Raw genomic sequence first — 14638 nt, forward strand, 5'->3', positions numbered from 1 at the left:
TTCTGGGATATATAGCTGTCCCAAGTCCACACCGATGCATGCTCGATAAAACGGGCGGATCGAGAACACATCCGGGACTTTTTCTCGTTCTCGGCTTGATGCGTACTTCGAATTGGAACAGTACTTGGTCTCCGACTGATGACGTATCACGAGTACACGAGAACGCAAGTACGCACAAGTACGCATATTGATAAACGCCCACTGTGTTGGAGGCTTGTTGCTAGCTAGTTAGCGATGCTACACACCTGTTACTCTAATAGTCTGTGTTATTGAAGGATTCAGCACTTCTTATGTTTGTTATCCATTTTTAGACAGCGATGAGATCATCTGCACACTCTACAGAGGCCCAGAGTTACTGTTAATATCAAAAATATAATGCTGTCCTTTGAGATTTTAACATAAGACTGTGAGTGTAATGGATCTAAAACTGTTTAAATCTTCAGAGCCCTCTACAGCCTGGTACCATGGAGACTTTAAAAACAGCAGCAGAACGTTTCAGTAGTGTAGTCTAATTTGTCCTTTTCATTTAATAATAGAGTCCATATTATATCAACAGCTACATTCACCCTGGAGAGAAACTAGTGAGGGAGACCATCAGGACCAAGCTGGTTTTCCTGGGTCCAGAGGTTTGGAGAAACTTCTTCCCTTTCTTTCATCACAGCTGTCCTGTGCCAGAAGTTCTGTTGACCCACTGAGAGAGGCTTCATTTAAGAAACACCAGGAAGACTGAAGCTCATGGCATTGATCAACAGGGGCGGATCTAGAAGGGTGGCATCCTTGCCACCCCAAGTGCCACCCCAGTTTTGCATATGACAGTGTTGTTTATTAAAATAAGATAGCATTAACAGTTTGAGTGTAGTTACAGTCAACAGTGAATATAAATGCTAAAACTGAATATATTGCATAGTGTTCCCCCCCTCCACCATTAACAAATGGTTCAGCCCATAGCAGGACCGGCTTTTTTCTTGTTTTCAGTAGCAAGCGATGCTTATGATTGTGTCAGAGCACATTTTGAACAACACCATGGGAATTTCGCTTTTTACACAGCTGGTTGGATGTTACACTCTGGAAATGGAAGCAAGGTGAGTGTTATTAACCCTCTGTGGTCCACGGACACGCTGCACCTCCAAATCACATGACTGATCTAAGCTGACATAGCAACAAGCTGCAGCCACGCTGAGTCTCTATTTCAGCCCACATTAAAAGTTTGGGCTTCAAAGTTTTTAAATTTTAATTACAGGCCAGTAATTCCAGAGTTATGATAATATATATAAGCCACGCTTTTTTCTAAATACTGTCGTCACGTTTTTGTGTGTGTGTTTTAAGCATTTTCTAAGGACAGCGTGAAAACAGTAAAGAAAGGAAAAAAAGCCACGTTTCCTATCGGGAAAAAAATGCACCATGTCGACCAATTTAAAAAAAAGTCAAGACGTAGGATTTGGTTGTTTAGGAAGAGGGAAAAGTTTGGGGAGAGACAGTAACGGCAGCAGACAGAGCAAGTGAGTGAGAGAGAGAGAGTTTTAAGATGTGGGAGATTTGTGACGTTTAGTGTGGAGTGTATACTTAGTGTGTGTAGTTGCTCTGTTGTGTAGTCGTTTTGTTTTGTGTGTCAGTGAGGGCACTAATGAATGTCACAAAGGCACATTTGCAATGTAAACACTGTCACTAAGTAGAAAACCAGCGGAGTGATACACCTCCTGTTGTCAGGCTGCAGGTTTATCCCTGTGCTGTTCTCCTCTGTCTTTTGGTGGACAAACTTTCTTTTTTTAACTGGCACACATCATTTGTGGGGCATCTTATTGCAACACCTGATTGTTCTCTCATTTTAGTTTTAGTAATATTTTTAAATGGTTGTACAAAATGGAAAAAAAAACAGGAGGTGTATTGGCGGCATTTTTAGATAAATAGTTGTATATGTTTACAAAATGTACATTTCAAGTTATAAAAATTGACTCAACATGTCTGGGGCTTTTTTACAGTAAAAACATACTTCTAGGAGTTTAAGTTCTTTGTGTGATTTCAGATCAGTAATACTAAAGCAGTATGTCAGTGAAAAAACAACTAAATTCAGTTGAGCTGAAAAGAATGACACCAAACAAGGCAAGGGGGAAAAATAAAATGAACTAATTTGAGGGTGAAATACAAACGTAAACTCAAAAGGAGTCAAAAATGGCCGGTTGTATTTCAGACCTCAGTGGGTTAATCTAACAAATCATAAAAAATTAGGTTTAAATTTTTGTTCATGACAGTGCAGATTTTTGACATTTTGTGTAATTTAAGCTGTAACAATGTGATTGTTTTCTAACAAAAAACAGTGAAACTTAAGTTAGACTTGTGTTTGTAAATGAACCGCCCCATGTTGTGTAGCTTTCTGGATTTTATACTCATTGGGCTACATATTTATTTATTATACAGGCTATACAGTACATAAGATCAAAACTCACATGTTTTATGTAACTAAAGTGTGTAATTATGTGGGCTACAGACAATAATTAAGTTATAGACTGTATGAAAAACATGTATACTTACTGCATTTGAATTATTTTAACCATATATAACTATATATATGTCACATGTGTTTGAAAAAAAAGGCTTTGATTTTGCCACCCCATTTGATTTCTTTGCCACCCTCATGCCACCCTAAGAAAATTTCTCTAGACTGGGGTCAGCGGGGGAGCTGGCCCCAGGGAAGGGTCACTTGCCCCACCCTTCCCACACATGCAGGGCCTTGGGGTAAAGGTGTGTCACCAGGGTGCAGGGGAGGCATCCCCCCGTCTGTCCCCTAATGGCTGCCGGTACCTCAATTTTATCTCACAACTTAGACATTCACATTACTCACACTCTCATAACACATACATATAGGATCTTGGGGGTGGGCTCACAACACGGACTCCAAATTACCATCAGGGTGTACACCTCACCCCTGGCGTCGTTGCCCACCTCTCAATTTTAAATACACGTAGACATTGAGGGCTATCAGGAGGGGCTATGCGCTTACCTGCTGCTCTCTGGCAGGTGGCTCCATGCCCTCCTGGGTTTTAAATGCACCTTAGAACACACATGCATCAACACTACATATGAGCGGGTGGAGGGAGGTTTGGAGTCTTCACACACCCCCCTTCTCTGCGGCCTGCTGGAGCAGGGGGGCTGGGAGGAGGAGTTGGCCGTCCGACTGAGGTCTGGAATGTGGGGCCTCCCTGCTGCTGCGGAGTTGGGGCGGTCTGCTTTTCTCCATCCCAGGGAAAAAGGGTAACACTACCTGGGTCTGGGTGCAGTTTCCCCCTCCAGGGGCAAGGGTACCTAGACCCGGTTCTTAGAGTACGCTTGGGGAGTGTGATTGTGTGTACAGCGTCTCTTTATGTCTGTCTCCACGTTGGTTGAGTGTGGAGTAATTGCCTATGAGAGCATGAGGGTGGGAATGGATGTTTGTATCTGTGTGTGCCTGTATGTCTGTGTCTATATGTCAGGTTGGGTATCAGACGCCACCTCTCTGGGGACATCTCAGGTCCTCCAAGGTTTGGAGGCCTATCTCCCCCCACCACTTCCCCTGCCGGTGGCGGACGCCCTCAGACATCGGTGCGTTAGTGATTCTATGTGTCCGGGGATGGGCGTCCAGGTGCACACACACTCCTTGGTGGCTGCTTATCGGGGCCTGGAGCCTGGGGCTCGCTCGGGCCACTTCGGGGGTGGGGTGCCCTCAGCCTCTCGGCCTGGGGCTCGGTCACTCTGGCACTGCTGGCTGCCGGCGGAGCTCACGGGCACGTCACTACAACCCCCCCCTGGCTTCTGCTTCGCGGCTGCTGAGTGACCCCTCATCTGGGACTCTCCTCAGCTCTTTCTGGGACAGTGGCGCGGCTGCCCCTGGGGGCCTCTGGATGTCTGGAGTTTTGATCTCCTCCATACCTGCTTCATGCCCTGGAGGACGGGGCTGTGGCCCCCCCACACCCTCTAGCAGATCATTACATGAAGGAACCGTTTAAAAACAAGCGGGCTCATGCTCACAGGTGTGCACACGGGTGCTCACACACACAAACTACACTCTTTTTGGCTCCTACCTCAAAGCACACTGTGCGCTGTCGATCTTAAGTGCTGCACAATAATGTTTAATATTTAGTATTTACTGTTATATTCCCATAGATGATCGTGATGTTGCTTATTCTATTGCTCTCGTCTTCTTCTGCTTGTTTTCTCTTTTTTCTTTCTCAACAGGTGATCCAGGTGATTGATATATGTATTTTTTGTCTGCTTATTTTGTTGGTTTTTATTTTTTGCCCTTTATCCCTGTCCATCTTCTCAGCTGTTTTTCTTTCCCTCTTTCTTTCTCCCTTTTCTTTTCCCCAGTCAAGTCTGTCCCGTATTTAGCAAGTGAAAATAAAAAATAAAATAAACAATAAAAGGTGAATCAAATAGACCATTACGGCAAGGCTGGGATGGTCCATTTGGTAAAGTAAATCCGTTGGGCATCTTTCTTCGCCTTTAGACAATAATTCTGATGGCAAAAGAGCCAAACAGGACAGGCAAAAAATATATAAAATAAAAAATAAGTTACAGGATCAAACGAATTGTAGAAAATAAACAGAAATAGAAAATGTTCTTCTATGAGTTTCATAGAGATTTATTTTACATATTTTATATAATATAGTAAATGTGCACGAATGACCAGCAATCATTCAGTCACTGTGACATTTCTGGGTCCATTTTAAAGTTGTCACGCTTTGGCGCTAGAGACCGGAAAAAGTGCAGACTTTACTGAAGGCTAGAACACTGTCCAATTTCACAACAGCCTCCCCGGCCTTCGAAGGACCCGCCCTATGTGGACCGGGTAGGTCGGGTTCTTCGAAGCATGCTACCCCTGAATTTGGACACAGCCCCAGAGAACATGACTGGGGAAACATGGATAACATGACAGAAAGGGGAACACAGGATGAAACATGAGGGAAACAAGAACTCACAACAAAGATAATCACAGCCACACAGAGGGAGACACAGAGGGCAAAGACACAAGGGGGGAAATACTGAATAATACAAATCTAAACAGGAACAACCTCAGCACTAGAGCATCAACTTAACCAAAGACGACTTAAACATGAAATATAATATGAAATGACATCAAAACACAAGAAAACTCAAAACGATGGGTGAAATGACCCAGTGACAGGAAGTGAGAGACATGTTCCTTTTTTGCCATAACCCTTTTGCATGTGACAAGTATTCATTTATATCACCTCCTGTTTTTTGTGCCATGTATTCATGTCAGTTCATATTCTCTGATAACTGTTTTCAGTTTGTGTTTAATGAGCTCTCTCTCTGAAACAGTGGGAGTCTTTCACTCACTCTTACTCACTTAGTTGCTTCTGTAAAGCTGAATTATTGATCACAGCAGAGAAAATGAGACACAAAGCTCATAGTTTTGCTTCACTGCATGAGGGAGCCGGTGCTCTCCCTATAGGAGGAAGCTGGAGCCGTCTGGGTAACTGGAAAGTAATCTGTTCTTTCTTTTAGTCAGCTGTCTCAACTCAGCTGGGAACTGAATACAAACAAACAGGAACAAGTTTAAAGAAACCTCATCTTGTTGATGCTTCATGTAAAAATTGGATAAGATGCTCCAGACATTTCATTTTTTAGTACAAATGTTCTTAGCATAATTGTATATTCCTTGTACTTTAAAGTGAAAGCAAACTGGTGGTAGGTTGGGGGGATTTTGGTACCCAAGACCTGGATCACTCCAGCTCTGAATCAATGCTCTGAATTAAGGCTTTGAGGCCTCAGTGTCGTCACTGCAGTAGCTCAAGCAGTCAATATAATAATCCTGACATGTTTGTATAGTTGCATGTAGATCAGAAGTGTAAGCATACCACAGGTTATTATTTATTTATTATTTGCTACTACATGTGTCATATTAGGTAAACTGGCATAAGATTTGTTGCCAAGAAGCATTTTTACAACAAAGAAATAAATGACCAGACACAACTTTCCTTACATTTCATGCAAAGTTTTGATGGTTTTCCATGTTTTTGTTGCTATTTTACTGCTAACTTCTAAATCCTCTAATCTCCAGAAACCCTCATTTTCATGGATGGCTGGATATTAAACTTTATTGCAACAGCAGAGAGTCCAGCCAAACTGATCATTTCATCAGAGCACATTTTTAACTTTGAGTTGTGCCTCAGTGGTTGTTTGTTTTGGGGAACTGAACAGCAGTTAGCCTGGGAAATAGCTATCAACATCAGATCTAAGGAGATAGCAGCATAACTAAAGGTTGGTTTAGCATCACTGCCCTTTTTATTAAAAAAGAAAGTTTTATGTCCAATATCTTAAAAGTGGCGTTTGGCCTCAATTATTATCTCTGGACCTGAACTCCACATAAGACTGAATGATGAATAAATCAACATAACACTGGATGAGAGAAGATAAGGCATGCACCCCGGCAAAATAAAAACACAATGAAAGTGAAAAAAGTGAAAATTAAAAGCGTTGGTTGTTTGTAAATGGTGTCGTACTTGCATAGGTCCTGTCTACTCACAGCACTTTCTGCTACATGTCTCATGTACCCAGTCACACACATTCATGCAGCACTTCTATCTGTGCCTGAGGGCTTTAGCCAACATTCACACACACGCTGATGGATTTGGGGTTCAGTGTCTTGTCCAAGGATACTTTGGCATGTGGACTGGAGGAAACTGTGGACCAATCCACTGACCCTGTGATTGGTACCAATTGTACCACCTGAACCACAGCTGGAACAAGATTAAAGCTGCTTAATAAAAGAAAACAGCAAGAGCAAAAAATAAAATAAAGAACACTTGGGGAAGTCCGAATAGAGATAACATGTGTTCACTGCTTGAGCCACAATCTACTAGCTAACCTGAGTGAAGGAAAAGATTTGTCACGATTAACCAGCCTCTAAAGTTGGCAGCTCCTTGTAATGAATCGTTTGACATTTCCATTTATTGCCAGTCTTTAGTGACTGAAACCCTGACATGTGAAATTGGCTGTCAGAATTCACAGTTATCTTCTGCAGCAGATTTTAATCAAACTTTATGCAGCCTGCCGGGTGTTCATCGGCCTTCCCGGTGATTTAATTGGCCAGCACCTTAGCGTGCAAGGTGAATACAGCATGAATCACACAGGCTGCCATAAACAAAGTTATGCCCAAGACAGATATTTGAAATTCAAATCAGCTGAGGACCTCGGTGCTGCTGCATACACACCTCCACACCACATTATACACCTGAACACCACAGGGCTCATCAAACCTGTCGTGATGAGCCAGACGACTGAAAATCTGTTGTTTTTCTTTCTGGAGTTAAATTTTTACTTAGAGATTGATGTTCTTCAAGTAACTTGAAAAGTATTTTTTTTACAAATCATTATCAATTAAATTCAGTTTTATTTATATTGCACCAAATCACAACTACAGTTGCATCAATGCCTTTTCTATTGTAAAGTAAAGAACCTACAATAATACAGAAAACAGAGAAAACCCCAACAATCATATGAACTTTATGAGCAAGTTCTTTGGTGACAGTGCTGCTGGGTTTAACTGATAATAATACAGTGAGCCTATAAAAAGGTGTCTGTCTCTGTCATTTCCCATAAATGACTCTTTTTATCTTTAGTCTGTTTTTGTGCTACAATCAGAAAGCAATAAAATATACTTAATAAAGTATAAATAACTTTTTTCATCCAGCTGTACTTAAAGTAAAAAAGAAAAGAACGTGACCCAGTTTGGGAAGTCACTTTCTCAATAAAACTTTATCACTGAATATTAAAAGTTTTAAAGCAGAAGTTGAGGAGACTTTTGCACATCCCCATGCTGCTGCTGTGAACGCTTCATTTTATCAGATGTAGCTTTAACATTACTGTGCCTCTGCAGACAGCTGCAGCTCAACGTCTGCAGATTTATGGAAAATAAAGGCGTTTACTGCAACAGTCGCTTTAGATCACGCCTGTCGCATCCAACAAAAAGTCAGCGCCTTTAGCTACAATTAAAGGAAATTGAATCCATCAGCAGGCTTTTGAGAAGCAGCTCAGAGCAGATGAGAAATGTACCGTAGCTGGAGACGACTCAGTGCCTGCTCAGTTTAATGAAACAACTCTTCAGTCTTTCAGTTCAGGCTGAGGACTCCAGAGGTATAAACATCTGTTTTTTCCTGGAGCACAAAGAGTTTGTCAGAGTCAGAAGCCACAGACTACAGACGAGCTCTTTTCTCCTGCAGTCCTATCAACACATCTCCAGTTTAAAACTTATACGTGAAAATGGAAAGTATTTACTTAAATTCACCTGCTCTGTCAAACTCAGTTCATTCAATAAAGACAAAAACATCAGAATAGCTCAAATGATTATGAGATGAATCAGTTACTTTACAGCCATAAAATTAATCTGTCTCAATTTTTATAACTGAGTTTATTGTTTGAATAGTTTTAAATAGTTTTTCTCTATTTCTGCTTCCTCAAATCTCAATCTTGCAGCTTTTCTTTAGTGCTTTGCTTCATTATGCATGTTGGAGTGTGTACTGCTGTCACGACTGGGGCAGCAGTCGTATGAAGGTGAGAAAGGAGGATTCAGAGGCAGACAATGGCGGAAGTGCAAGTGGGATTTATTAACAGTGAACAATAACCAAGATGTGGGCAGAATTAAACACAAACCTAAACTGGGAAACCTAATACAAAAGGGAGGACATGGAGCGGAGAGCAGAGAGACACGGAGAAATATGAAATAACATTAAGTACACGGAAACTTCACAGAGGAACACAGACGACGCGACGAGGAGCACAGGCAGACATGCAGTATAAATACACACACCAGGTAATTAGGAAATGGCAGACAGGAGGGGACACAGCTGGAACTGATGGACCTAACGAGACACAAACCTACAAAGTAAAACAAGAAACTCACAGACTGTTTTACACAACCAACTGGGGACACGAACAGAACACAGAGGAGAGACACAGGTAGGGATGAAAGAAACACACAACTCAAACCCTAAGAACAAATACAAAATCAGAATAAACTAGAAAAAGGATAATAATAAACTTAAAGTGCTGGGTCACCGACCCAGGACCATGACAACTGCACTGAAGGCTGGATGAAACAGATCAGTTCCTTAGACCAGCCGGTGAAGTGATTATTGAGAAAATAAAGAGCAGATTAACCAAATAAGACTTTCTTATAAGGCGACATCCTTTTTGAGCTGCAGGGGCCTAAAATTATCTGCAAGGTATTTTTTTAGGTATTAATTAATTAATATTTGTAATTAATTTATGTCAAGCGTTTTTTTTTTCTATTAATACAATATAATCTCTTCACTTATGTCTTAATTTTTGCAAAAATATTATTATTAAATTGTACCTGTACATGTTATAATATATATAATTTTTTCTGATAAAGGCGATGATTATTCCTCATTTATTATATTTAGATCCCTTATAACAAAGGTTTTAAACATAAAGCTTGGGGGCCAGAATCAGCCTGCAGAAACTGGAAAATGTGAAATGAATTTTAACATTTATCACTAATAATAATAATAACAATTTTAGGTTTTCTTGACATTATAAAGAATCCCCCTTAGTTGCTTTTCATACTACACCAAAGTCATTAGGTGACAGTTAAACAATTAAAGTTCCTGTTTTTTTTCCACTAAATTTGTAGTTTATTTCTTTGTCTTTTTTATAGTGGAGTCATTGAAAAATAGGACATTATTTTTAAGTTAATGAAAGACTTTATATTTTATAATTACAGGACAGTCTGGGGAATCAACTGAAAGAACTTTTCTGTAATTTTACACATTAATCGTGCAGCTTCACATGTCCAGCCCACTTATGATCAAAGTTACCTGTAAGTGGCCCACAGTGTAAAATGAGTTTGTCTAATAGATTCTGTGACATGATTAGTAATACTCAGTAACATCCATCAACCTCGGGTTTCACTGGGCAAAAGGCAGGGTTCACCCTGCACAGGGTTAACACACAGTGACAGAATAGAATAGAAAGAATAGAATAGAAAATATTTGACACAGAGCACTATGGTTACTGGTTTTGTCTCACCTTCCTTGACTGAAAATAGGAGGCCTGGTGCTCCTGTCTGGCTCTGCAGGGATGACATGAAACACTGAACAGACTGCACCCCGGCAGCTTTGGAAACTCCTGTTTTGGATGGTTTGACACATGAACCAGAAGCTTCTGCATGCATGGACACTGGAGGCACCAGCCTGAGGTTTGATAACACAAGACCATCATTCTGCCCTAGAAACAGGAAGAAAATCTGAAGTTACCTTCAGGTGCTTTTAAGAGACTCACCAAGTGGAATCTGAAAACTGAACTTTACAGAATACCTTTCAATGAAAAAGGTTAATGTCTGGCTGTCATGCTCCTGGGTATTTGACCCAGGTTTTTGAGTTTGTTGGACATTTTATTCATACTTCAGAATTATGAAATAGTTATGTTCAGTCTTTGAGAGTTTTGTTGCTTATGCTTCTAGGTTTTGGTTCTTGTTTGTGTCACGTCTGTCCCCTTTTCATGTCTAGTCTGTGTTTGTCTCATCTTTGTGTTGTCTTTAGTCTCTCCTGTTGTCGTCTGTCTGATATCATCTGTGTTTTGTCCTTTTGTCTCCAGGTCTGTTTATTCCCCAGTCCCAGTATCAAGCTCACATGTCTGTGTCTCAGTGTGCGTCACTTCCAGCTTTATTTTGTTAGTTTTCTGTCTCTTGTGAGTATGTCCAGTTTTGCAAATTATTGAAACTGTTCCTGCTGTTGGTGGAGGTTTTGTCCACAATATGGAGTTACTGAAGGTCACAAAAATACTTTCATAAAACAAAAACATGTAAAATTAGATTCAATATTTCACTGACACTTGAGAGTAGCAATACAGCTTAAACGTGTCAATTCACTTTTAGACACTGATTAACAGAAGAGACGTGTAAAGACTTTTGTGAAACCTGTTTGCTGTGGGGAATGTTTCTCAGGTGGTGAAATGGGATGAATACTTGGCTTTGCCCTCAGAAACAGTTTTATTGCCAAAAAATGTTTAACTTACCAAAGAATTTCTCCTGAGTTTTCTATTGAAATATATAAAATAGGAGAATTTGCAAAATAACAGAAAAATGTTCAAGTTCAATGTGAAAATAAAAATGTCAAAGTGAAAAAAACGCAGTACTCTGTCCTTGCAGTGAGTTTCCATCTTTAGCAAACTGTTATTAATCTGTATTTAAGTTCATTTTGTCGGAGGATCTCCTCACCATGAAATAATCATTCGATCAGCAGCTGTGTCTCAGGTCGTTATTACTTACAAACTAATATCGCCATCTGGTGGTGATACAGTTTATGACAAAAGTTAATGCTTGTCCCCATTTAAAGACTGCTTCCAAAAGAGGACTGAACAGTCGTTTAGCTTCTAGTTTAATCGGCTTTGCTGTGTAATCTTTGCTGCCAACAGTGTAGTGAAACATTTAAGCTGTACATGAAAGTTAATGGGTGATTATGATGATCTTTACGACAAAGATTTTAAATGAAAGAATAAACAAAGGGCATGAAAACTGATTCTTATGTCTACTATGTATCTTCAATGTGAATTTTGAGTTAGTTTAAAACAAGTTGTAGAGTTATATTTGAGTGTCTGCATTTTAAGCACATATTAATGTATCGTTTCGAAATCCATGTTGGTACACAGGAAAAATTACTAAAGAATGTAGAAATAGAAAACTATCTGTATTTGCTTTTTTTTAATAGTTTTACATATATTTTACTATTTAAAAAAAATAATCAAGAAATCAAGCTTGCTGCCTGTCTTGTACAGTAATTTAATTTGAACATTGGTTTGATTTAGTGGAGGCAGTTGTTCCCATGCATCATTCTGTAAGTGTGAGAATGAACTAAGATTAGAAAATGTCAAAATATAAAGTGTCATTTATTTTTATTCATCACAGCATCATAAACTTTGCTGAACTTTTTGAAATATAGAATGAACTCGCTGAGTGTTGACTGTCAAATTTCAAAGCACCAAGAAAAGATAAAATATTAAACTTTAACTGGGTCAGACTTGTTACTGCATGTTGTAATCAAACATACCACACCCTGCATCATTTGATTGGCTCTTGGTCGCTCTGTAAGAATATTTCTTTAGTGCCTCCCTTCACAGATGTGTCTGTATCAGGATGGGTCTAAACAACATGGTGTAAATGCAGTTGCTGGTGAGCCTCATTTCCTGTAGGAGGTGAACAAGAGCAGAGATCTGTTTCCCTTCAGAGCACAGAGGTTGTTTCTGTTCAGAGGAAGTGAAACTGTCTGACAGTCACTGAGAGACGGTGAAACGGCACAGCACATGAATCAAATGGACCAAACAAAATTCTGCTGTTCAGTCTGTTTGGATCTACTGAAGGATCCGGTGGCTATTCCCTGTGGACACAGCTACTGCATGAACTGTATTAAAAGCTTCTAGGATGAAGAGGAAGAGAAGAAAATCTACAGCTGCCCTCAGTGCCGGAGGACTTTCACAGCCAGGCCTGTCCTGGAGAAAAACACCATGTTAGCAGATTTAGTGGAAGAGCTGAAGAAGACTGGACTCCAAGCTGCTCCTGCTGATCACTGCTATGCTGGACCTGAAGATGTGGCCTGTGATGTCTGCACTGGAAGAAAAATGAAAGCCTTCAAGTCCTGTTTAGTCTGTCTGGCATCTTACTGTGAGAAACACCTTCAGCCTCATTATGATGTGGCTCCATTAAAGAAACACAAGCTGGTGGAGCCCTCCAAGAAGCTCCAGGAGAACATCTGCTCTCGTCATGATGAGGTGATGAAGATGTTCTGTCGTACTGATCAGCAGAGTATCTGTTATCTCTGCTCTGTGGATGAACATAAAGGCCACGACACAGTCTCAGCTGCAGCAGAAAGGACTGAGAGGCAGAGAGAGCTGGAGGTGAGTCGACAAAACATGCAGCAGAGAATCCAGGACAGAGAGAAAGATGTGAAGCTGCTTCAACAGGAGGTGGAGGCCATCAATCAGTCTGCTGATCAAACAGTGGAGCACAGTGAGAAGATCTTCACTGAGCTGATCCATCTCATCCAGAAAAGAAGCTCTGATGTGAAGCAGCAGATCAGATCCCAGCAGGAAACTGAAGTGAGTCGAGTCAAAGAGCTTGAGGAGAAGCTGGAGCAGGAGATCACTGAGCTGAAGAGGAAAGATGCTGAGCTGAAGCAGCTCTCACACACAGAGGATCACATCCAGTTTCTACACAACTGCCCCTCACTGTCAGCACTCAGTGAGTCTACAGACTCATCCAGCATCAATATCCGTCCTCTGAGCTACTTTGAGGATGTGACAGCAGCTGTGTCAGAGGTCAGAGATAAACTACAGGACATTCTGAGAGAGGAATGGACAAACATCTCACTGACAGTCACTGAAGTGGAGCCAGAGCCAAAGACCAGAGCTGAATTCTTAAAATATTCATGTGAAATCACACTGGATCCAAACACAGCACACAAACAGCTGTTATTATCAGAGGGGAACAGAAAAGCAACAGTAATGAATCAACAACAGTCTTATTCTGATCATCCAGACAGATTCACTGACAGGTGTCAGGTCCTGAGTAGAGAGAGTCTGACTGGACGTTGTTACTGGGAGGTGGAGTGGAGAGGGGGAAAAGTTTATGTAGCAGTCGCATACAAGAATATCAGCAGAAAAGGACGGGGTAAAGAATGTGGATTTGGACATAATGATAAATCTTGGTCATTAGATTGTAACAACAACAGTTATACATTTCGGTACAACAACATCCAAACTCGTGTCTCAGGTCCTCGTTCCTCCAGAGTAGGAGTGTACCTGGATCACAGAGCAGGTATTTTGTCCTTCTACAGCGTCTCTGAAACCATGACTCTCCTCCAGAGTCCAGACCACATTCACTCAGCCGCTCTATGCTGGACTGAGGGTTTACTATAAATATGGAGCCACTGCTGAGTTGATGAAAGTGAAATAGACTGAAGTCTTTCATATTGTGGGTTTAAATCTGTATTTTAGTTTCATTTTATTTTCTCTCCATCATTTCTGCACAGAGATCAGCTGTCAGTCAAACATTATGGGTGGTACCTCCACATCTTCTAGTTCTTCTCTTGATGTTTCTGAGTTTTTAAAGGAGATCTTTCCTGTGACTGTTTATGGAGGCTATCACTGCTCATCATCATTTTGATTTACTAAAATATTTCTCCACATGAAAATGTAAACTTCTCTATCCTCTAAATGTTTCTGGAATATTTGTATTGAAAAATGTCGACATTTCTCTTTATGAGTATGGCAGACCATGTGTGTGTGTTTGTGTTTGTTTTTGTCAAAATCATCAAACAAATGAGGGAAAACTGTGATTTTAATGAATGAATTCATATATTGTGTTGATGTTTTATTGTGTGAATAAACTGGAAGGTTTGACTATAAATCAAACTTTGAACAAAGTCTTTTCTTCTGTCTTCATTCCAGGATCTCACTCAAATCTGATGCAGAAAATATGAAACTAATCTGAGAGAATAACTGAAGCAGTTTTCCTCCTGAAGCATCACAAAGTTCAGAGTTCATGTTTAGAGCAGAAGATTCAGCAGTCGCTCTGTGACCTTTCAACTTTCTTCACTAAAACAGCTTCATTACAGAGAAACAAGTC

General features: G+C 40.5%; 1 pseudogene; it reads left to right on the forward strand.

Moving 5' to 3' along the window:
• The first annotated feature begins 12297 nt into the window (after nucleotides 1-12297).
• LOC134617175 (tripartite motif-containing protein 16-like) lies at nucleotides 12298-14205 on the forward strand (annotated as a pseudogene).
• Nucleotides 14206-14638: the final 433 nt, after the last annotated feature.

Source organism: Pelmatolapia mariae, linkage group LG18 (assembly GCF_036321145.2).
Source record: "Pelmatolapia mariae isolate MD_Pm_ZW linkage group LG18, Pm_UMD_F_2, whole genome shotgun sequence".
NCBI lineage: Eukaryota > Metazoa > Chordata > Actinopteri > Cichliformes > Cichlidae > Pelmatolapia > Pelmatolapia mariae.